This window comes from Schistocerca nitens, chromosome 5 (genome assembly GCF_023898315.1).
Source record: "Schistocerca nitens isolate TAMUIC-IGC-003100 chromosome 5, iqSchNite1.1, whole genome shotgun sequence".
In the NCBI taxonomy this organism is placed as follows: domain Eukaryota; kingdom Metazoa; phylum Arthropoda; class Insecta; order Orthoptera; family Acrididae; genus Schistocerca; species Schistocerca nitens.
The window spans coordinates 306671057-306694352 of NC_064618.1; the positions used below are offsets into that span (position 1 = coordinate 306671057).

A 23296-nucleotide genomic window follows, 5' to 3' on the forward strand; every position below is an offset into this window, starting at 1 on the left:
AGCGCGTTAGCGCTTTCGGCTACCTTGGCAGGTTATCCGGACACGTATTAGTGGACATTAATTTGGTGCGTGTCCACTTCTCATTTGTCATGTCTTCAATCCTACTGGAGACACTTCCAGTGACGTGTTTGAAATTGTATGGAGGATGGCAGCTCATTCTTCTTCAAGAGTTGCATCCAGAGAAGGGAGTGATGTTGGATGCTGGTGTATGGAGCGCAGTCGAAGATCCAACTCAAATCAGAGGTGTTCCTTTGGGTTCACGTTGGGAGTCTGGGCAGGTGTGTCCATTTCAGGAATGCTGTTTCGTCGAACCATTGCCTCATAGATGCTGCTTTCTTGACAGAATCTTTGTCTTGATGATACGATCATCGTCTCTCAACCGTTCCTCTACATTACGCAGAATACAATGCCCTAAAATGAGATCATGTCCTTCTACATTTGGCGTTGTCTGAAGTACAATTATGTGATCACACCATAATCACGAAAAACACCCCCATACCGATACACTGCCTACTCCCACCTTACTGTTGGCACTACAGATGATGGAATTTAACCTTATCCAGCCATTCGACAAACCTAAACCTTTTCATCGGATTTCCACAGAGTATAGGGTTATTCATCACTCCAGATGACTCGTTTCCAGTCATCCACTGTTCAAGGGAATAACTCTTTACACCTCCTCAAGCGCCAATTAGTATTGACTAAAGAAAAGTGTGGTAATGAGAAGCTGCTCGACCACTACAACCCGTTCTTTTTAACTCCCTACGCAGGGTCATTGTGCTAGGTGAACTACTTGTAGCACTTTGGAACTCTCGGGTGATTCCTTCGCTGATGTCATGCAAATTTTTTACAGTCATCTTCCGAAATACTCGACAGTCCCTACCTGTCAGAACATGATGTCTGCCAGGTCTAGGTCTTGATTTCCTTCGTCTTTCCACTGCACAATGACATCACCAACAGTTAACTTTGGCAGCTTTAGAAGGTTTTTAACGTCCCTGATGGATTTGTTATTCAGGTGAAATCCAGTGACTACTCCACATTCGAAGTCGCTGAATCTCCTGACCGACCCACTCTGCTGTGACTGTTTCTCTACTGACCGCACAAGCCCGCAGCTCGTGGTCGTGCGGTAGCGTTCTCGCTTCCCACGCCCGGGTTCCAGGGTTCGATTCCAGGCGGGGTGAGGGATTTTCTCTGCCTCATGATGACTGTGATGTCCTTAGGTTAGTTAGGTTTAAGTAGTTGTAAGTTCTAGGGGACTGATGACGATAGATGTTAAGTCCCATAGTGCTCAGAGCCATTTTCTTGACCGCACAATACTCACGCCTCCTTTTATACTGGCGTATACGCCTCTCATTATAAGCTCTGGTACAGGCCGCATTACGTAGACGTGTTCAATTTCTTGTAATCAGATAGTGTATATGCACTCCTACAAGTGGGCTGACGCGATGTTTCTCTAGTTCAGTGGTACCCAACCTTTCCGAGACTATTACCCCTGAGTGCAATTAGATACAGGCTATTACCCACCCACCCTCCTCCCCCCACCACCAACAACATTAGCGCTTAAATAAACTTTAGAATGGAAAAAATTTCTTTGAACGCCTTTGTTTTTTTTTAAATGACAGAAGGTAAATGATATTTAGTTTTCATAGGTGTCTTATTAAACCCAGAAATAATGAGTCAATGCGACAATTGGCACCGTTTAATTGTAATAACATTTTGTTTATGTTTATAAAAAGATAAAGTACTCAGTGCTTTACAAGTGCTACCTACAACTCCTCCCCAGAAAAGAAAGCTGGTTGTCCACATAGATGGAAGATAATTGTTACAAAACGTGCTGTCTCTGCATCCTTCTTCTTCCTAGTGACATTTGCTTCACTTGCGCCCAGCAACCCCATTTTAAAATCAGCTAAGTCAGAGGGCTTACACTACACCTACTGCTTGTGCATCGCTAGATTCCTGGACTCCTTACCTCTAAAATGATAGAAATTGGAGGACTTTAGGCTGCCAATGCTTCGCGTCTGACCTCTACCGCTCAGCACTCTAGTAGCCATTAGATCGTTTATTGCAGCGAAATGAATAACGAAGTATTTTTTGGTCCTTTGTGGGAACTACATACAATTCGGAGAAGGCATTTTCATGAGATGCTTAAGCACTTATGTATCAGTTTTACTGTCACAGATAGATGATACAAAATATCTGTGCAATAGATGGACTATGTGAGGAACAAGGACGATGATGTTCATACATTCGATTCACAAGCTATAACCTCCACCGCATTGTCTCACGCGGTATTGTTACTATTTGAAATAAAAATGTAATTATTGGTAACTTTTGTTGTCAGTATTACAGTTTTACGAAATGGTGATGATAATAACAATGATTTTTTGAAAATACATCAGTTTCGAGACTACTGAACGCCTTTTTTCTTTACCCCTTCGAAAATTTCATTCTGTCCCTCAGGGGTAATAACCCCACAGGTTGCGAACCAATGCTCCAGTTGAACAATTCGATTGGAGTGACTAAGTTAAAGATAATTTGTTAAATTGCTTTACGCTGACACTAGTTTAATACATCTGTCGCCAACCGAAACGAGAAGCGATAAGCTATGATATAAGAGCGACATTTCGGGGGCTAGAGTTTATGCCAGAGCATGGTGAAAACAAGAGTCTAACGTACAAGAAAGACCGCAGTTTCGTGTGGTATTATTTCACGTCTAGTACTAACAACTTTTATGTAACTGGGTTCTATAGGCATTCTGACAGTGTGTCCCATTCAACGGGCAGATTTTCACCACTACGTTCTTTCCTACAAGGAAGGGTTCCTGATTAATGTCACGGTATCTCATGGCCCCCTCTTTCCCTGCGTATCGACTGATAGATGCCTTGAGTAAGTCACTCTTTTTTTACCCTCTTTCTAACCTTCCTTTCTCTCTCTGCCCTATTTCTGTCCCCCTTTGAGCAGCACTGCTGCATATCGCCCCATCCCTTCCCCCGTCTCTCCGTCTCCCTCTCCCCTTACATAAAGCAGATCAGTTTTATAAGCAAACGTAACAGATTATGTACTGAGCTAGCTACTTACATGTTTTTTTTTTTTCGCTATGTGATGTAGAAAATACAATCGGTCCGCGTCTACCAATACGCCTTCTTTTTCGTTTTAAAGTACGGTATCTTATTCGGAAACAGCATGTCGTCTTTAGTTATTATCAGAGGCAATGTCTTTATTCCAAAAGCCAGTTTTCCTTCTTTCACTCCCATTTCTGTGGTGTGTATCAGCTTGTCACTCTGTGTTCCGTTAAATCTTGCAAGATGCGTGACTGTGCTAAGTAGAAGAGAGTGCTGATTGTTGTGGTATTTCTATCAATTGCTCCGTACTTCATCGGACGAGCATACGAAACAATCAGTATGTTATATAATGTATATTGCTTCCACAGACTTCGTGTATATTTTGCATTTTATATGCCTTTCGCGCCCTGCGCTATTTGTTACACCATCGGAGCTCTTTCAGAGGTCTCTACATCGAGATTTGGTGCTCTAACATTCCATCCTTTTCTGAGAAAGAGTCATCAGTAAGTCATACAAAGAACAATTCATTCATAAATATTGTTCACGTATTTTTATCTAGTTGTGTAATGGAAAATTTATTAATTTGTGTATTTTTAAATCATTTATTTGTTTATTTTGCAGATCGGATGCAAGTAATGGGCAGCCACTAAGTGGTAAGTCAATGTCCGTTCTCCATTCAAGCCACTTCTTCGTTTTATAGTTACAACTGTATTTGGCGTTCATTTAATTAATTTAAAAAATTTGACAGAGTATGAGCGCAACTTCCAAAAATAACGAACAGTGAATGGTCTATAGATATGAAAAAAAAAATCTTTATTTCATGTTTTTCAGACGTGCACCGGGGATATTATTAGTTCTTGTCCCGATATTTCGGCTGACGACCTTTCAGCGCGTGCGCGTTAACTCCCAGTATTGCGTAAATCGATTAAAAATCATGCAAACGACTCACCTTGAGGATGGCTGAAATGTTGTCAGCGGAAATATCGGAACAAGAATGAATGTCCCGGATGAACGCCCGAGAAATTATGGGATATTCCATCGGGCTGGAACGCTTCAAGAAACACACGAATAAAGTTTTCTGTGATTAATAGAATTTCTGTGTGATGTCCTTCCCTGTGTTGCACATTCATCACCTTACACTCCTTTATTACGATCGCGCCTAGATTGTTTTTCGGAGTGAAAGTACGTAATATTTTCTTTGCGGTTCACTATTAGTAACAAACTAGTAGTTCGTCACGCCTGATGCATTTAGACTCATAGCAGTCTCACCTAGCAATCTCGCGACTACTCGTAACGTGCGATTTGTTCCTGCCAAGTATCAAGTATGCACATATAAGGAGAGCAGGAGGATAAGAGAACAGTTCTGATTCCGGGTAAGTAAGTATTTTAGTGCCCATCTAGTATAACATTGAAAATATAGTGAGACATACCTGCGGTTTACCGAGCTAAATATTTGCACCCCTTTCCTACAAAGCACGAAGTGGATTTGACTCCGTCCGTTCTCGGCCGATCTTGTTCATTGTCGTAGCCGGCGCTAAAATTTTAAAATATGGAAATTAATCATGCCAAGTAAGCAACGAAGTGCCTGCCTGGGTTTGGTCCCAAATATTTTTCGTTACATAATACTTCCCACTAAGAGATAAGTGTTTCCTAAGTTTATACAATGTACAGAATGCAGAAATATAGTCTGATTGTAATTAGAAAACAGACTAAGAAATATTACGTAATTTGCCCAAGTAGTATATACAAGGGGTGTGGATCAAAAACACTCGTGTAAATGTAAACTCAAAGTATTTGTAGTTGGCTGGCTCAAATGGCTCTGAGCACTATGGGACTCAACTTCTGAGGTCATCAGTCCCCTAGAACTTAGAACTACTTAAACCTAACTAACCTGACATAACACACATCCATGCCCGAGGCAGGATTCGAACCTGCGACCGTAGCGGTCTTGCGGTTCCAGACTGTAGCGCCTAGAACCGCACGGCTACTCCGGCCGGCTTTGTAGTTGGTATCATTCACTTTTTATGTCGCTATAGTACATGAAGATATTATAAAATTACACTGTAGGAAATACTGCAACCAGCCACAAGTTTTCTTGAAAAATGGTTCAAATGGCTCTAATCACTATGGGACTTAACATCTGAGGTCATCAGTCACGTAGACTACTTAAACCTAACTAACCTAAGGACATCACACACATCCATGCCCGAGGCAGGATTCGAACCTGCGACCGTAGCAGCTGCGCGGTTCCAGACTGAAGCACCTAGAACCGCTCGGCCACAGCGGCCGGCCACAAATTTTCTTGAAATGATTTTACTACACCATTACTAGTTTGGAGCCTGAGCCAGTCGTCATATGGTAGCGTTGATTTCTTGCAAGTTTTACGTTTGTCTCTTCCTGAAAAGCCCTCCTTTGCATATTATAATACAGAGGTTTGATTTTCGTTTATAATCCATACTGATCCATGAAGTGAACTATAAACAAGATCTTGTTTTCAATTCAGACGAAAATACTTTTTGCAGGCTCAACAACGTCATTTGAAAGACCCAAGGTGTTGTAAATAGGTGATTTTCGCGCCATTTGTGTGTTAATCAAATCAGCCTCGTAACTTTATCACCTGGCTTTCGTCCAAAAAGAATGATTTGAAAAGCTTTTCGCGTGGGAAAGTGAAAGTGCAGTTCTTTCAATTCTTGTAACCAGTTCATGTCAGTTACTTATTGTGCTAGTGATTAGCACGCGATCCTGCGATACGGGGTGGCCTCACTCGGTGCCATTTTATGCACTGCTTGTGGCTGTTGCTTGCGGTCGCTGCTGCGCGCACATAACTCGGGAATCGCGTGGGCAGCGCAGTTGGTGAAAGCACGTGGACGCGGTGCGCTTCAAGGTCGCCAGCCCGCACGCCGTGAGCTGCGGTCTGGACACTGCCTCACAGGCGAGGAGGGCAGGACGTTGCTTGAACCAGGACAGAAAAGTTGCCACTGTCCACAGAAAAAAAGATCTTTTTTAGTTGGTTAACGATTCTTTTGGTCGCCACCAACTTCACAAAACGAATCGATAACGAACTAAAAATCGCGTGTTTCTTATACAAGGTGTTACAAAAGGGTACGACCAGACTTTCAGGGAAACATTCCTCACACACAAATAAAGAAAAGATGTTATGTGGACATGTGTCCCGGAACGCTTAATTTCCATGTTAGAGCTCATTTTAGTTTCGTCAGTATGTACTGTACTTCCTCGTCTCACCGCCAGTTGGCCCAATTGAAGGAAGGTAATGTTGACTTCGGTGCTTGTGTTGACATGCGACTCATTGCTCTACAGTACTAGCATCAAGCACATCAGTACGTAGCATCAACAGGTTAGTGTTCATCATAAACGTGGTTTTGCAGTCAGTGCAATTTTTACAAATGCGGAGTTGGCAGATGCCCATTTGATGTATGGATTGGCACGGGGCAATAGCCGTGGCGCGGTACGTTTGTATCGAGACAGATTTCCAGAACGAAGGTGTCCCCACAGGAAGACGTTCGAAGCAATTAATCGGCGTCTTAGGGAGCACGGAACATTCCAGCCTATGACTCGCGACTGGGGAAGACCTAGAACGACGAGGACACCTGCAATGGACGAGGCAATTCTTCGTGCAGTTGACGATAACCCTAATTTACAAGTACGACACAACATGTGGTTCATGCACGATTGAGCTCCTGCACATTTCAGTCGAAGTGTTCGTACGCTTCTCAACAACAGATTCGGTGACCGATGGATTGGTAGAGGCGGACCAATTCCATGGCCTCCACGCTCTCCTGACCTCAACCTTCCTGACTTTCATTTATGGGGAGGCGCTACAGTCTGGATCCGCGCGACCGCTACGGTCGCAGGTTAGAATCCTGCCTCGGGCATGGATGTGTGTGAAGTCCTTAGGTTAGTTAGGTTTAAGTAGTTCTAAGTTCTAGGGGACTGATGACCTCAGACGTTAAGTTCCATAGTGCTCAGAGCCATTTGAACCACTCGAGTTTTGCGATAATTAAGCCAGTCTCTAACTTCAGCGTATAGACGGTATAGTGCGTATAAGATCGTATATCTTCGGTTCTGCCAAAGTTATTCATTTGTTTAGTAATATAAACATTTTCCTGGTATTGTAAAATTACTGAAAAATAGTATTTATCGACTGAAGACTCCTCCAGATGTCTGAATGGCAAAAGGCAATTTTTGCCAGCAAATATTTATTTCTAACAGTTACTTGATTCGCGCCAGAATAAATGTATTTTCCGTACGTATCTCCTTGCTGACGTCACCAGCGATATCTGCATCGGCACCTCATTCCACAGGCTCTGAAAGTGCCAAATGTCCAACCGCCTCTGCTACCAGCAGGGGAACTTACCTCTCGTTCCTTACGCCGTAGGTACTGCGGCTCTGATACATTCACTTCACGTTAGGTGAAATAGCAAAACTGGAAGTAAAGTAAACTGCGCTCTTATTTGCAAATAAGGGGTACCTTACGTACTGCAGTGGTCCGGACACACTGTTTGCAGGAGAGTTAAATTGCCTCCATCCTTCGGTACATTGTCAGATTCCGCGCAAGTTCATTTTCTCCACTCAGTTCCCTTTTCATATTTGGTGTACAATACAATGAAAGGCCACATGTTAATGCGTCCCTCTTTATCCTCAACTGCAGACACCTGTTGCCTGTATCCCTATTTTGCATCAATGAGAGGGGTAAGGAGCATATCCACTAATAAACCACACACTTCCCCTAGTCGCGCAATTCAGACGCGATTGTAGTCTATCTTTCACACTTAGAAAAAAGATACACTTGGTCCTACTGTTCCAGTTGCGCTGACATTGTTCTCCAGCTTTGAAGTTGGATTTTGTTATCGATATTTACCCCTGGAAACACTTGCAAATCGCAGTAGATGCGAAGCGAACCATGGCAATGTAGATAGCGTTGAGTTACGCCATAACGACATCCAACGATAGTTTGTAATCCAAGGTACCAGTTCGCACCAACTTCCTGCATTATTTTCACTGCTTTTTCTGTGGATAACTTAATGTGTGGAACAAAATTCCTCTTTTTATCACAGTGACTGCCAAGAAACTGCAGACCTTGCTGCGTGATATGGAGGTTTTAATTTTAATCGTGTTGTTCCTTGTCTGTGATAGTTGGGCCTTGAGTAGTTTGAAGCTAGCTTTGTGTGCTGCTATATTCGAATACCACTGCCAGCTTTCCAGCAGAACTACAGAAATTAGGCAGGAGGAACGCAATCTACAACCTGCGTATGAGGAAAGATTACAAAGCGGGTTTACCATTCAAAAATCATGTTTGAATGTTGGCTGTCTGTGAGAATATCGTGTTACGTCTTGTATAAGAACGAAAAACTTCACCCAGCGCGTCCCGGAAGTCAACGGCTGCAAGGTCATGGCCAATGGAGGCTGCAGTGCCTCGCGATGTCACTGCTTGCGTTGGTCGGGATCCAGTGACTGTCATGCGATTATGGCTTCAGGATGTATAACGACACCTGGGTGTAAATATAGAGAGAGTACTGCATGATCAGCAATTTTGAGCAATTTCAAGATTGCTAATTACCGTTGCAACAGAATAATAGGGACAGAGGCTCCTGTTGTGAAGAGTGTTTCTTTCAGTTATACGTAACTCTTCCATATTTTTTTCATTTCCACATTTTTCTGTTAATAAAGCTGTAGAATTGAGCTGTAGACGTTTAATATTAGGTATACAGTGTTATACTGAAAAATGTATAGATTGTACAACGTACGCTGAATCGCCAAAGAAACTAATATATGCATTCGTATTCAAATAGGGAGATACGTAAACAGGCAGAATACGGCGCAGCGGTCGGCAACGCCTATAGAAAACAATGCCTATAGAAGACAACAAGTGTCTGATGCAATTGTTAGATCGGTTACTGCTGCTACAATGGCACGTTATCAAGATTTAAGTGACGTTGAACGTGGTGTTATAGTAGGAGGCGCAAGAGCGATGGGACACAGCATCTCCGAGGTAGCGACCAAGTGGGGATTTTCCCGGACGACCATTTCACGAGTGTACCGTGAATGTCACGAATCCGGTAAAAAATCAAATCTCCGACATCGCTGCGGCCTGAAAAAGATCCTGCAAGAACGGGACCAACGGCGACTGTAGAGAATCGTTCAACTTGGCAGATTTGCAACCCTTCCGCAAACTGCTATAGATTTCAATGCTGGCTCATCACCAAGTGTCAGCGTGCTTACCATTGAACGAAACATCTTCGATGTGGGCTTTCAGAGCCGAAGGCCCACTCGTGTACCCTAGATGAATACACGGCACAAAGCTTTACGCCTCGTCTGAGCCCGTCAACACCGACATTGGACTGTTGATAACTGGAAACATGTTGTCTGGTCGGACGAGTCTCGTTTCAACTTGTATCGAGTGGATGGACGTGTACGGGTATGGAGACAACCTCATGAATCCATGGACCCTGCATGTCAACAAGGGACTGTTGAAATTGGTAGAGGCTCTATAAAGGTGTGGGACGTGTGCAGTTGGAGTGATATGGGACTCCTGATAGCCGGCCGGTGTGGCCGTGCGGTTCTAGGCGCTTCAGTCTGGAACCGCGTGACCGCTACGGTCGCGGGTTCGAATCCTGCCTCGGGCATGAATGTGTGTGATGTCCTTAGGTTAGTTAGGTTTAATCAGTTCTAAGTTCTAGGCGACTGATGACCTCAGAAGTTAAGTCGCATAGTGCTCACAGCCATTTGACTCCTGATACATCTAGGTATGACTCTGACGTCATGAACGTAAGCATCCTGTCTGAGCACGTGCATCCATTCATGTCCATTGTGCATTCGACGGACTTGGGCAACTGCAACAGGACAGTGCGACACTGCACACGTCCAGAATAGTTATAGAACGGCTCCAGGAATAGTCTTCTGAGTTTACACACTTCCGCTGGCCACCAAACTCCCCAGTCATGAACATTGAGCATATCTGGGATGCCTTGCAACGTCCTGTTCAAAAGAGATCTCCACCCTCTCGTACTCTTACGGAATCATGGACAGTCATGCAGGATTCATGGTGTCAATTCCCTTCATACTGCTTCAGACATCAGTCGAGTCCATGCCATGCCGTGTTGCGGCACTTCTGCGTGCTCGGGGGACCCAACACAAAATTAGGCAGACGTATCACTTTCTTCAGCTCTTCAGTGTAACAAAAAGTTCACGGTTCCTAAGACATTTCGTTAGTTATGTGGATTATGTAGAAATATGTTTCTTCCATTCAGCTATTTTTAAATTTCATCCCTTCTTACCCACTCTCCACCTCTTATTCCCATTTATTTTTTTCGCCAAATGGTAATCTATATTTGTAGTAAGTTTAGTTAGTATTGCCCCAGTCATTCAAGAGTTATATTGGAGTGCATTCTCTCCTCCTTCACGTTCTTCGGTTCTGCCTCCCCCCTCCACACATATCCATAGTGGGTCGTACACAATGGATCCTACTTTATCACTACCTTGCCTATTGACCTATCATGTCAGACTGTACATCTCTGTCTGCTCTCAGATGATAAATTGCCTCTTGCCTTCAAAATATTCAGTGTTTGCGTGACTGCTCTCTGCTCCTAAATCAACCGGCACGAATCGCGCAACTGTTCTTATATTGATTTCTACACGAAAAGACGTAAATGCACCTGACGTTCTTTAGCTGTCAAGAAACTCGTGTGGAGACGAGGGAAACTGCAAAGAAATGTTCAAGTATGCTTTCCCAAACGCATCACCCGCGCAACTGGACGATTCTTGTGACAGTTTAAAGAGACTAGAGGAAGTTACAGCCGAGCTGATTTTGAACGTTTTATGACCATGCAGCTGCTGTTGCCGGAGTAGCAAGCAAATTACCTGCCATCTGAAGAGATAATTCATCTCTGGAGTCTTTCTGCTTGGTGTATTCAGTAACAGGTGATTGACGGTGAGTCAGATGGCAGATGTTATGCAGATCCGCCGTGAGTGGCTCAGAGAACAACTCTCTCAATACCCAAGCATGCGACAAGAAGCTTATATTACGAAGGTAATCCCAAAAGTAAGGTCTCCTATTTTTTTATAAGTACCTAGTCTTGGTTATTTCTACAATGGTTTACATCAATTTACAGCTTGAACATTTAGCTAGTTTTCGACAGTCACCATTTCTGTCGATGCGTTTTTGTACACGCTGTGGCAGTTTTTGTATGCCCTAGACATACCAGCTCGCCGCCATGCTGTTCAGAAAGTTATGAACCTCTTCTTTCAAGCTGTAAACTGATGTAAACCATTGTAGAAATAAACAGGTCTATGTACTTATAAAAAATAGGAGACCTTACTTTTGGGATTATCCTCGTAGAATACATTTTAAAGAGCATGGTTTTACTGACGACTATTAAAAATATAGGCACTTTACCTGAAGTCAGAAAGAGCTGGCTGCATAACATTTGTATTATTTAGAACGTTTTCGAATGTTGCAGAATAGGTGAAGTACCAGAGGATTTTAAATCACCTCAGCAGAGATGTAATTTTTTTATTAGTCAAAATACGAATTCGTAAAGCCTGCCAATTATCAAAGTACGCAGCAAAGAATGTGGTTGAAGAGAAGTATCGTTCTCGAAGACATAGTTATAAGCGAGTAGAGCAAGAGTGTATTATAGACAAATTCACCCTTATTTACTGAAGGCACAATGTTACACTCAAAACGCAATATGAAAATAACTCCACTGCTCAAAAGAACAAGAGACGGTTTGTGATGACCGTTGCCAGACTGAAATGCAACTGAGGGTGTTACCGTTTATCTCTCAACTACATTAACGTTGTACTGTCAACATAGGCGACTGTGATGAGATACGCACATATGCAAAAGTATCAGATTGGTTACATCAGTAGACTGTTCAAACAAAGCTAAAGTTCAGTGGTGGTGTCTTGATGCTCTTTGCAACAATAAAGATAAGTTTATGTCATTATATTAATGCGTAGTGTCTGTTCTTTCACATATGTTCAAGAGAACAGACATCACGTGGAATACAAAACTGTGATACATATTATCTCAATTGGAGGCGGAAGGGGGGGGGGGGGAGGGGGAGGAAAAGAAATGGAAAAAACTAATGATATCAGCTGCATCGAGACTTTATGCGGAATCAGCTGCGACGAGTGAAAATGTGTTCCAGACCAGGACTCGAACCCGCACGGACTATCTCGGTACGCTCCCCACCGAACGTCACCATCCGCATTCCCCATCAATGCCCTTCTTGCTCGCTAAATTTTAGATTGCCGCTTGGGGTCGAACGTAAATGTGGATCCGCACTGAAGGTGGTCAATTAATTGCCCATCAAGGCGAATCAATAATATGCGTGGTGTCTATCCTTTCGTACATGTCCGAAAGAACAGACATGACGCATTCATATAATTGATTCGCCTAGGTGGACAAAGAATCCACAGCCTTCTGTGCCAAGATGGTGCGCGCTGTTGCTATAAACACTGGGTCCGGGTGGCGCATGGGTTAACGTAACTGCCTCGTAAGTTGGAGATCCCGGATTCGATTAGCGGTCTGGAACACGTTTTCACTCGTCGCAGCTGATTCTGCATAAAGTTTTGATGCAGCTAATATCATTAGTACCTTCCATTTCCTTTCCTTTCCCCCCGACCTTCGGTTTACAAAAAAATGGTTCAAATGGCTCTGAGCACTATGGGACTTAACATCTGAGGTCATTAGTCCCCTAGAACTTAGAACCACTTAAACGTAACTAACCTAAGGACATCAAACACATTTCAAATTTTGCATACAGTTTTCTCTTCTTCGAACATTCTGAATGAAGTCTTTAATCGTTTATTTAGAGGTGTTAATCCACTGCGGTTTCTGACAACAGCGCTGACACCTGCGGCCGCACGTCCACCACTTTACTCCGCCTGGTCACAACCGATTGGTCGAATGCACATCTGTTGATTACAGTTGTCAGTTCAAGCTGCCGCCGCACTTACTGCGCTGATGTCGCTAATACTCCAGGAATAAACTCAGCCTCTAAACATTTTTGGACAGACGGTGTACAGTTTCATTCGTGCACCATCACATCGGTCGCTTGTCTTAAGCAGCAAAATCGCTCACGAAATACTGTAAAGAGGTTATCGGAACTAATTATTGAAGAATTTCGATCAGAAACCAGAACTCGTTGCATTTTTCTTGTATCCAAACATACATTTCCCCGCCGTTGCGATAAACTGAGAAATTCATGTTTGTTGGTTGCTCTAGAAAAGTTTTGAGTGGGTCATTGGCCTTGTAGTCCATGTGTACATCAGTAGCCAGCGACGCCGGAGATGATCGTATGTAACAGCAACTGCGAGAAAGAAAACAAAACCGCACATTTTCATAGGATAGCACAGCATTTTCTTTCTAGCAGTCGGCTTTAACAGAAAACGTATAAGCCTGATTTATTAAAATAGGTGTAAAAATCTCAAGTAAGTCGGTGAAGAACTTTTCGAGGTCTTTTTCATCTACAGGGTGACAATTATTGAACTATATGAGATAAAACCGTCATAACTTCTGAACGGTTTCCGTTAGGACGTTAAAACTACATGGTTGGCCGCGTGGCATGATGGGAATTATTATGCATGCATGGTCAGGTTTAGGGACGAAGCCAATTTTCAGCCCAGTTCGTCAGTAAGCAATATTGGCGCATTTGGGGGGACTGAGAATCCGCATTTCGCGATCAAGAAGTCTCTTCACCCTCAACTGGTGACAGTGTGGTGTGCAATGTCCAGTCACAGAATAATCGGTGCGATATTCTTTGATGACATGGTGACTACCGAACGTACGTGAAGGTTTTGGAAGATGATTTCATCCCCGTTATCCAGAGTGATCCTGATTTCGACAAGACAGGGTTCATACAAGATGGAACTCGACCCCATCGAAGCAGGAGAGTGTTTGATGTCCTGGAGCAGCACTTTGGGAACAGCATTATGGCTCTCGGGTATCCAGAGGCCACTGGCATGGGCCTCGATTGGCCGCCATATTCTCTGGATCTAAACATATGAGAATCCTTTTGTGGGGCTATATAAAAGACAAGGTGTTCAGCAGTAACCCTACAACCATTGCTGAGCTGAAAACAGCCATTCAGGAAGTCATCGACAGCATCGATGTTCCGACAATTCAGCGGATCATGCAGAATTTCGCTATTCGTCTGCGCTACATCATCGCCAATGATGGAAGGCATACCGAAAATGTTATAACGTAAAGCCGATTACACGTTGAATAAAGTATGTGCACGCTGTAGTTTGTAACTAATTTAGGATTTTTTTCATATAGTTCAATATTTGTCACCTTGTATATTCTGTATGATTTTTATAATCTCGAGTCCTCATTCCTTCAATGTGGGCGATGTCGCAACGTGAAGCCGAAATTTGCGTACTGACGCAGGAATTCCTCAGATTAGAGCGTATATCCAATTTCCACACATATTTGGCAAATGGGAAGCATTGCCGGTTTTGCTAGTGTAATATAATTGAAGGGGAAAATTAAAGCAACACCACGCCTGAGCTTCTTGCCAGTAGATCTGCATTTATTTGCTGCAGCACAACCACACTGATCAGAAACGGCGAAGGTGCCATACTTATAATAATAATTAGAATGTGGGAATTACAGATTAATGGACACACAATAATTTATAATGTCTGTTTCCCGCTTCTTACAATCTGTAGCGCGGTCACGGCCTCTGACTTGTCCAATGTCGGGCACTACAACACTGCAGACTTTTCCTTCATGGGAGTAGTGGAACGGCCTCCACTCAGCGCTGTGAGGACAACTGAGGACCTACTTGAAAGAGAAGGAGCGGCTCCGGTTTCAGAAGTCGACATTAACGACCCGAAGAGTGCTGGTGCCGTAGGCGGAAGATGAAACAGCGGCTGGCTGGCAGGCCATGCCCCGCAGGAACGCGGCGCAGCGGAACTTAATCTCCCTTCAATCAAGAACTCAGAACCCTACGCTCAGACATTTTTTTTAAGATAGTACAAATATCTTATCTTTGGTTACCTGTTTGTCTTGAATTCCGTAGCAACAGTCTTTACATCGCTGTCAGGTCAACTTGATCTACGTTTACCGTGGCTTTCGTAAGTCCTTCATCTCAATTTGGGATGGTTCTTTCGACAAAGTTACGGCTTATAACTTCCACTTCAGTCTTGAGCTCATTTAGTACCCTATGGTTAGTTATCTTGAATTCTAAGTTTCGTCCCATAGATTCTAGGTCTGATCGCGGAGAGTATGAACCCCGCGAAAGTATTTTTGTAAACTGCAAATAAGATAGCAACAAAGAAAGGCAAATTGAATGTAGCGTCTGGACTGGCGCTCAACACACATTTGCCGGGCAGCTGATCCCATGTAATTCGTGGCAAAATGTTTTTGGTTTGTGCTCTCTACCAAGTGGAAAATCGGAAACTTTTGGTTCCAATGGCTCTGAGCACTATGGGACTTAACATCTATGGTCATCAGTCCCATAGAACTCAGTACTACATAAACCTGACTAACCTAAGGACAGCACACAACACTCAGTCATCACGAGGCAGAGAAAATCCCTGACCCCGCCGGGAATCGAACGTGGGAACCCGGGCGCGGGAAGCGAGAACGCTACTGCACGACCACGAGCTGCGGACAGGAAACTTTTGAATAAAATGAAGAAGCTAAAGCGACATAAATCAGTGTGGCAATGCAGTGGCAAAAGTATTCCGGCACAGAACAGACACTCACAGAACTTGTTCGTGAAACAGCGTGTCCAAGCGTTAGACCTAGAAACCAAGAACGACTAGCGCACACCCAAGCCTGAAGATAGAAGTCGACCAAGCTCCTGCCATCATAAGAGAAGAAACGCCACAATGATTATATCTTTATTACCCGCTATATCGTGTTTTACAGTTAACGAACAGATTATGGGCCAAAATCAACAACCGAAACTTTACAGGTAAACTTCTGCATAAGTAATTAACAGCATTTTTTTCGTCAACAATTCTTTATTGAAGTTAATGAGAATTATACACACGACGGAATGGTGTTTTATCCACACACACTATTTTTCCACGTAATCACAATCCCGTTCTATGGCCTTCCTCCAGCGCGAAACAAGGGCGCGTATGCCCTGTCGGTACCAATCCTTGTCCTGGTGGCGGAGCCAGTGCTTCACACAGTGAAGCACTGGCATCCTTTAATGGCCCAAACAGGTGGAAGTCCGAGGGGGATAGGTAAGGGCTGTAGGATGGATGGGGTAGCCCTGTCCAACTCTGTTTTACGATGTGTTCAGCAGGGCTCAGAATTGTGTGGGGCCGAGCGTTATCGTGTTGCGGCAAAACAACTCCTGGGTTGCTGTGCCGGTCAAATCGATGGAAGCGCGTCTTGAGTTTTGTTAATGTGTCGACATCTGCTTTTGAATTAACGGTACCGGCTCTTGGCATCACATCAATGAGAATCACACCTTCACAGTCCCAGAACACGGTGATCGTGACCTTACCAGCGAAAGCAAAATATTAGATACAGGCTCCCAGGTAGATGCTATTTTCCTTGACTTCCGGAAGGCGTTCGATACAGTTCCGCACCGTCGCCTGATAAACAAAGTAAGAGCCTACGGAATATCAGACCAGCTGTATGGCTGGATTGAAGAGTTTTTAGCAAACAGAACACAGCATATTGTTATCAATGGAGAGACGTCTACAGACGTTAAAGTGACCTCTGGCGTGCCACAGGGGAGTGTTATGGGACCATTGCTTTTCACAATATATATAAATGACCTAGTAGATAGTGTCGGAAGTTCCATGCGGCTTTTCGCGGATGATGCTGTAGTATACAGAGAAGTTGCAGCATTAGAAAATTGTAGCGAAATGCAGGAAGATCTGCAGCGGATAGGCACTTGGTGCAGGGAGTGGCAACTGTCCCTTAACATAGACAAATGTAATGTATTGCGAATACATAGAAAGAAGGATCCTTTATTGTATGATTATATGATAGCGGAACAAACACTGGTAGCAGTTACTTCTGTAAAATATCTGGGAGTATGCGTGCGGAACGATTTGAAGTGGAATGATCATATAAAATTAATTGTTGGTAAGGCGGGTACCAGGTTGAGATTCATTGGGAGAGTGCTTAGAAAATTTAGTCCAGCAACAAAGGAGGTGGCTTACAAAACACTCGTTCGACCTATACTTGAGTATTGCTCATCAGTGTGGGATCCGTACCAGGTCGGGTTGACGGAGGAGATAGAGAAGATCCAAAGAAGAGCGGCGCGTTTCGTCACAGGGTTATTTGGTAACCGTGATAGCGTTACGGAGATGTTTAATAAACTCAAGTGGCAGACTCTGCAAGAGAGGCGCTCTGCATCGCGGTGTAGCTTGCTCGCCAGGTTTCGAGAGGGTGCGTTTCTGGATGAGGTATCGAACATATTGCTTCCCCCTACTTATACCTCCCGAGGAGATCACGAATGTAAAATTAGAGAGATTCGAGCGCGCACGGAGGCTTTCAGACAGTCGTTCTTCCCGCGAACCATACGCGACTGGGACAGAAAAGGGAGGTAATGACAATGGCACGTAAAGTTCCCTCCGTCACACACCGTTGGGTGGCTTGCGGAGTATAAATGTAGATGTAGATGAAGCAGTTGTTTCGAATTTTTTCTTCTGTTGGAGTGGGAATGGCGCCATTCCATCGGCTGTCGTTTTGTTTAGGGCTCAAAATGGGGAATACAGGTTTCATCACTTGACACAATCCGAAACAAGAAGCCCTCCCCCTCAGCTTTAAAACGTTGCAACAAAGCAAGACAAATGTTTTCTCTGTGCGATTTGTGATCCACCGTTCGACACCATGGGATCCATCTTGCACACAAGAGTGCGGATAATTGCATCCACACTTACATTGCTGATTGACAGATGCAGTGCCAACTGCCGAGTCGTAATGCGTTTGTCCTCGCGAATGACATCAGCTCGCTGCGACATGTCAAGTGTGACAGCCGTGGATGGTCTCCCGGCGGCTGCAAATCGTGGAGCTCCGTGCCCAGCGACAGCAGATGCCCCATAGACTTTGCACAAGCGTTTGTGAATATTCCTCACAGTTTCTTTCTCTGCAGCGAGAAATTCAATGACGGGAAGTTACTTGCAACGTACATCACCTACAGACACCATTTTGAAACTGTCCTGCAGCTATGCTATCTGTCGGAAGTGACGAAAACTTGGCGCGCTCACTCAAGGGACTTCAAGTAATACATAGGAAACGTTTTGCATTCGTAGCATTGTTTTCGTCTAAGAAAAAAAAATGCGGTGCATTACTTTGTGGGCAATCCTCGTATACACTCCGAAAGCCACCTCGCGATGTGTAGTGGAAGGTGGAAGCTACGTACTTCCTACTTAATTGTAATTTTTCTTATTTTTCTGAAGAATTGTCATTAGTAAGGCTGTGTACTAACTCGAATTTCTTTGATTTTATCCTTGTGTTCATTTCATGAGATGTTTGTGACAGAAAGTAATAGACTGCGTGCTATTTTTTTTTCTCGGAAGGTGCGTTCTTTAAAATTAAACTTCTGTGTAGTGCACCACGTCACTTACGCAGCGCAGTGCTTAATTTCTAAAATTCTGGGTGCTGGAACATCTCTTCAGTCTTTAGGGATCTTGAATTCTAACTTTCGTCCCATAGGTTCATGTTCTGATCTCGAAGAAGAATATGAACCCTGCGAAAATATTCCTTCTCCTGCCAGCCTTAAAAATCACTATTTTCCAGTTTTGAAAACTTGTGACAAAGCTTAGGAGATACCATTTTTACACGTTGGACACCCATTGTCATGTACTGTGGTGGTGAGGGCGCAGCGGCAAATTTTAGTTCCGCTGCGATTTAATACGCGTGTACTATTTTAAATCTCGGTTACAGACTTGTTCCAGGGGGTTAAAAAAATCCCTGGGAGGTGCCGGAACGCCGTTCCGAAATTAAGGCTTGATGTAGCGCCTGCCCCTCGAATTGACGTAAACCAGCAATGAAACGCGCCGTTTCTCCTTGGACCTTCTCTATCTCTCTACAATTCTCACATGATTGTGGTCCCAGGATGGGAAGCAGTACTCATCTCAATCGCACGGCCGAAAATTTTTTAAGTACTTTATTCATGGGTGAACTACTTTTCCCTAATATTCTTCCAGTGAGTCTTAGTTTGTCATTTACCCTTACTGCTTACATTTTAAAGCCGTATTACCTTAAATCGCAGCGGACGCATACCCTTCGATACTATTACTTAAATGGATTTTGGTGCTGCTGTTCACCAATTTATGATGGAGTTGAATCGAAAATAGTTAATTTTTACTCAGAAACGTGCATCAATATCCGTTTCTTTTTTCCTTGTACTTACGTAGGAGGCGAGGGAATCCTACGAGCTACATTACTTATAGCTACAGATAATGTCTCCTTGCATTTGGTAAGTTTAATTTAACGAGTTGGTAGTCGTGGCGGTAGCTGGGGAAGGGGGTGGGAACAGGAAGGAAAAGGGAGGGGGGAGGACGACGGTAAGGATGAGTAGGAGTAGGACAGTTACATTAGTAACATTCAGTGGAAATAGAGATCATTATAAACTGAGCTCTAAAACCATTATACAAAAGTGACATGTGAGATGGCCCATTACCGTCGAGTCGGTATCCATTCTGGTATTAATGTGAAGTGGTTTTTAGTATAACAAGAAATCTATAGGCCAGGTGAACACTTCAGCACTGCGGCTTGTAGAATAAGAGTTCAAGGTGGAACGTTGCGATCTTTGTTTATATACAGTGTTCTCATTAAATTCTAGTGTTCAGTCGACAGTTGCAACCATTTTTCTGCGTGTTTTCGTGTGTGGTAAGAAAAAAAATGGAATCGTTCCTCTCCTGTGTTCACTCTCTTACAATTCATAGTCTCTGATATGAATGAGCGAAACTGTAATCTTCGAGACAGTAGCAAAAGTCGTCAGTATCTTAGATACACCGCCCGTACAAAAAGTTCCAAGGCTGATTTTATTCCTGCCGCATATGTAATGTCAGGACAGTAACGACTTTGGCAGCTTCAACTAATAAATGTAAACAACAGATGTCCAGTCGACCAATCAGTTGTGAGGATGCAGTGTTGAGTAGCGGACGTGCAGCTGTAATTTGTGAACGTTGTATCACGAATCACAATGGAGCAATGAACTGAACATCTGTGACTAAAATGTTCAAGACATCCCTCAGAATATTTTTAAGAAGAAACAAGTGTGTGCAAAGTCTGTCACGCGCTCCTTGACTCTCAAACAAAGACAACGACGACGAGTGGGCACCTACCGCATATTGAAATACTAAACACAGACAGTTCCCTCCTGGAAAAAATCATTTCAGGTGACGAAACATAGGGTTATAAATCCAAAAATCTACCACAAGACAACGTGCAGGTATCACACGAAGGGTCAACACTTCCGACGTTCAACACTCTCTGGCGCACGTATTGAACAACATCCCAAAAAAAGGGCTTTTCTGACAGTTTCGCAAATTTGTATGAACGTTCTGTGCATTGAACTAAGTGGGGGAGAGTATGTAGAACAGCTGAAGCATTGAAATCACCATTTTAACGTTTCTCAGTTTTTTGTTGACATCGTCTCGAAACATTTTTGATTGACGGTGGTATTTTGTATTAAACTGATCCCCGAATTTCCTCACTTTCCCTTTATTTTCCTTTGGATCCAAGAGTTCAATAGCAACACAGGGCGCTCGTATTGCGAAACTTCTTTCTGCCGAGGCCTTATTTCCCGCCACTTACCCAAATGCAACTGAGAATCCTCCATTGTCGTACCCTCACGGTGATTTATGGGATTTATCTGTTTTAGATCGACTATACAGGGCGTTCAGGAAAAGAAAGTGTCTAATACTTTGAGAGGTGGTAGCAGTCAACCAAACAAGGAAAATAAGTTCAATAAGCATGGGTCTGGAAAGGCATACTTTCCGAGATGAACACGTGTTTTTCTGGCGCTGCAGTCCGGAACCGCGGGACTGCTACGGTCGCAGGTTCGAATCCTGCCTCGGGCATGGGTGTGTGTGATGTCCTTAGGTTAGTTAGGTTTAAGTAGTTCTAAGTTCTAGGGGACTTATGACCTAAGATGTTGAGTCCCATAGTGCTCAGAGCCAACACGTGTTTATAGGATGGGCTGTACGACGATTGGTTGCGGATATTATCACAGTCGTTGCATTGGCGCCCCGTCAAATGTGTCGACAGGGTATTACGATGTCTTACTCACAGTACTCTACCTACCATTATGTGGTCTGCAGTCTGGTGTGTTGTTCGAGTCGCGTTGTAGGCTGCTGTAGTTTTCGTCGTGTTTGTGTACCTTATTGTACAGTAGTGTCAGCTCTGGGTACGTATCATGATGTTTTACCTTCTTCCAAACGCGGATCCACTAGTGTTTACTGTTATTGCGCTGTTGGTACGCACAAATGGTGTAGAACATTTTCTCTCTTCCACCACTTGTTAGTAATTGAAGCCTGGGTCTGACGGGAGGTATGCTAGGGTAGTCCGTTCAGTTGCAATGATCACTGCGTCCGGGTAGCTCAGTGGTGCCGGCACGGTAGCTCAGCGTGTTCGGTCAGAGGTTTAGCTGCCCTCTATAATAATAATAATAAAAAAAAACTGAGTGAATGGATCAACAATGAACTCCAACGGGTGTTAGGGGACGTCCACCCCGAACACATGCAACGAACAATAACGAACAAAATGAGATTAAAAAAAATCCCGCCAACACGTATTTTTAAAAAAAATGGTCAGAGCATCTGCCTAATAAGCTGGATATCCGGGTTCGAACCCCGGTCCGGCATAAATTTAAACTTTTCCCATTGCTGTAAATCAGTGCCCACTAGCAGCTAGTTGTCGTAATTCGTTTGTCTTTATTACTGACAGCTACCTTTATTAGTGATAGCTATTCAGTTTACTGATATATGAGCTAGGGTGTAGGCCCTTCTTGGCTATCATCATCAGAACCGGTTGTTTACAAGCCTGGAGGAGGGACAAAGAGCTACACTGTGTTCATCACGATGGAAAGATCACTGGTCATTTGGTGATGAGTTTCGAAACGCGACGTAAATTGCAATGGGGCCCCACAGTCAGGGAAAAGCTAAACATCAGTAATTCGAAGCTACGGCAGAGAACTTGCTAAACCTGTTAATTCGCTAATTACACATATCACATTTTGTAGATTTCCTTTCAGGTTGCTTAAATACCTAGGTTTACAAAGAAATTACAAGGATGGAGCAGAAAGCGAAATACTAGCCTCCCGGGTATTGGCTCTGAGCACTATGGGACTGAACTTCTGAGGTCATTAGTCCCCTAGAACTTAGAACTAGTTAAACCTAACTAACCTACGGACATCAGAAACATCCATGCCCGAGGCAGGATTCGAACCTGCGACCGTAGCGGTCTTGCGGTTCCAGACTGCAGCGCCCCTCCCGGGTATTGTCACTGCTCTTTTTTCGATACCTAAATCGTTTTTGAAATAAGGCTGCTGTCGACGTTACGTCGGAGTTGCTATATATAAGCTCAGAACGGCCGTTTAGACGACGACGCGAAGTCCACGCATTGAGCTGCCGTTATGTAATGCTGCCCACTCACGTGCCGTTCTCCGCAGTGAACGACAAGTAAGCTTCATACCACTTTACTTGCATGCTTCCTTCACAGTGTTGCAGTTTTCGCAAACAGTAGCATATTTCTGTGTTATTTGTAGTCTATTACTTTTATTTTCTTTTTAGAGGGACAGGAATGCACCATCTCGACATTATCTCGCACCCCGTAAACGTTTCCCTCACAGGATGTGTAACACAGTGTTTTACTACGCGCAGGTCTTTTAAGTTCATCAAGATAAGTGGCAGCGTTCTTGCACAAATGAGGGACATATTTCACATCTAGCGACTCATTACGTCAGCACATTTTAAATGTGCTTTAACACTTTTGTATCGTTGCTAACATCACTAGAAGTTACGACTCGAGGACAGGCGTTGGGAAGCCCACTGACGCACGGCTCCAGATGCTGGAACAATACTCAAAGGCAAGAGTCACTGTGAAGCACCGCGGCTGCGCAATTAACTTGTATCCAGAACGTGACTCGTCCTTTAGTTTCATTCCTTAAAGACAAACGCTGTGACTGTCCATTCTCACTTGCAAACGAACACAACATCCAGACCTAACCGTGTGGTGTGCAGCGGAGGGTACAACGTGTACTAGAACCTTCCCGCACTCTTTGTGT

General features: G+C 43.8%; 1 protein-coding gene across 3 annotated transcripts in view; it reads left to right on the forward strand.

Moving 5' to 3' along the window:
• LOC126259224 (protein GDAP2 homolog) overlaps positions 1-23296 on the forward strand; it is a 1081164-nt gene that overhangs the window by 152448 nt on the left and 905420 nt on the right. For 2 of the 3 annotated variants that reach the window (XM_049955836.1, XM_049955838.1), the window contains exon 2: positions 3684-3715. The exons of the other annotated variant lie outside the window; for it this stretch is intronic. The gene's annotated coding sequence lies outside the window, so the exon portion shown is untranslated. The remainder of the gene's footprint in view (positions 1-3683; positions 3716-23296) is intronic. 3 annotated transcript variants of the gene reach the window in all.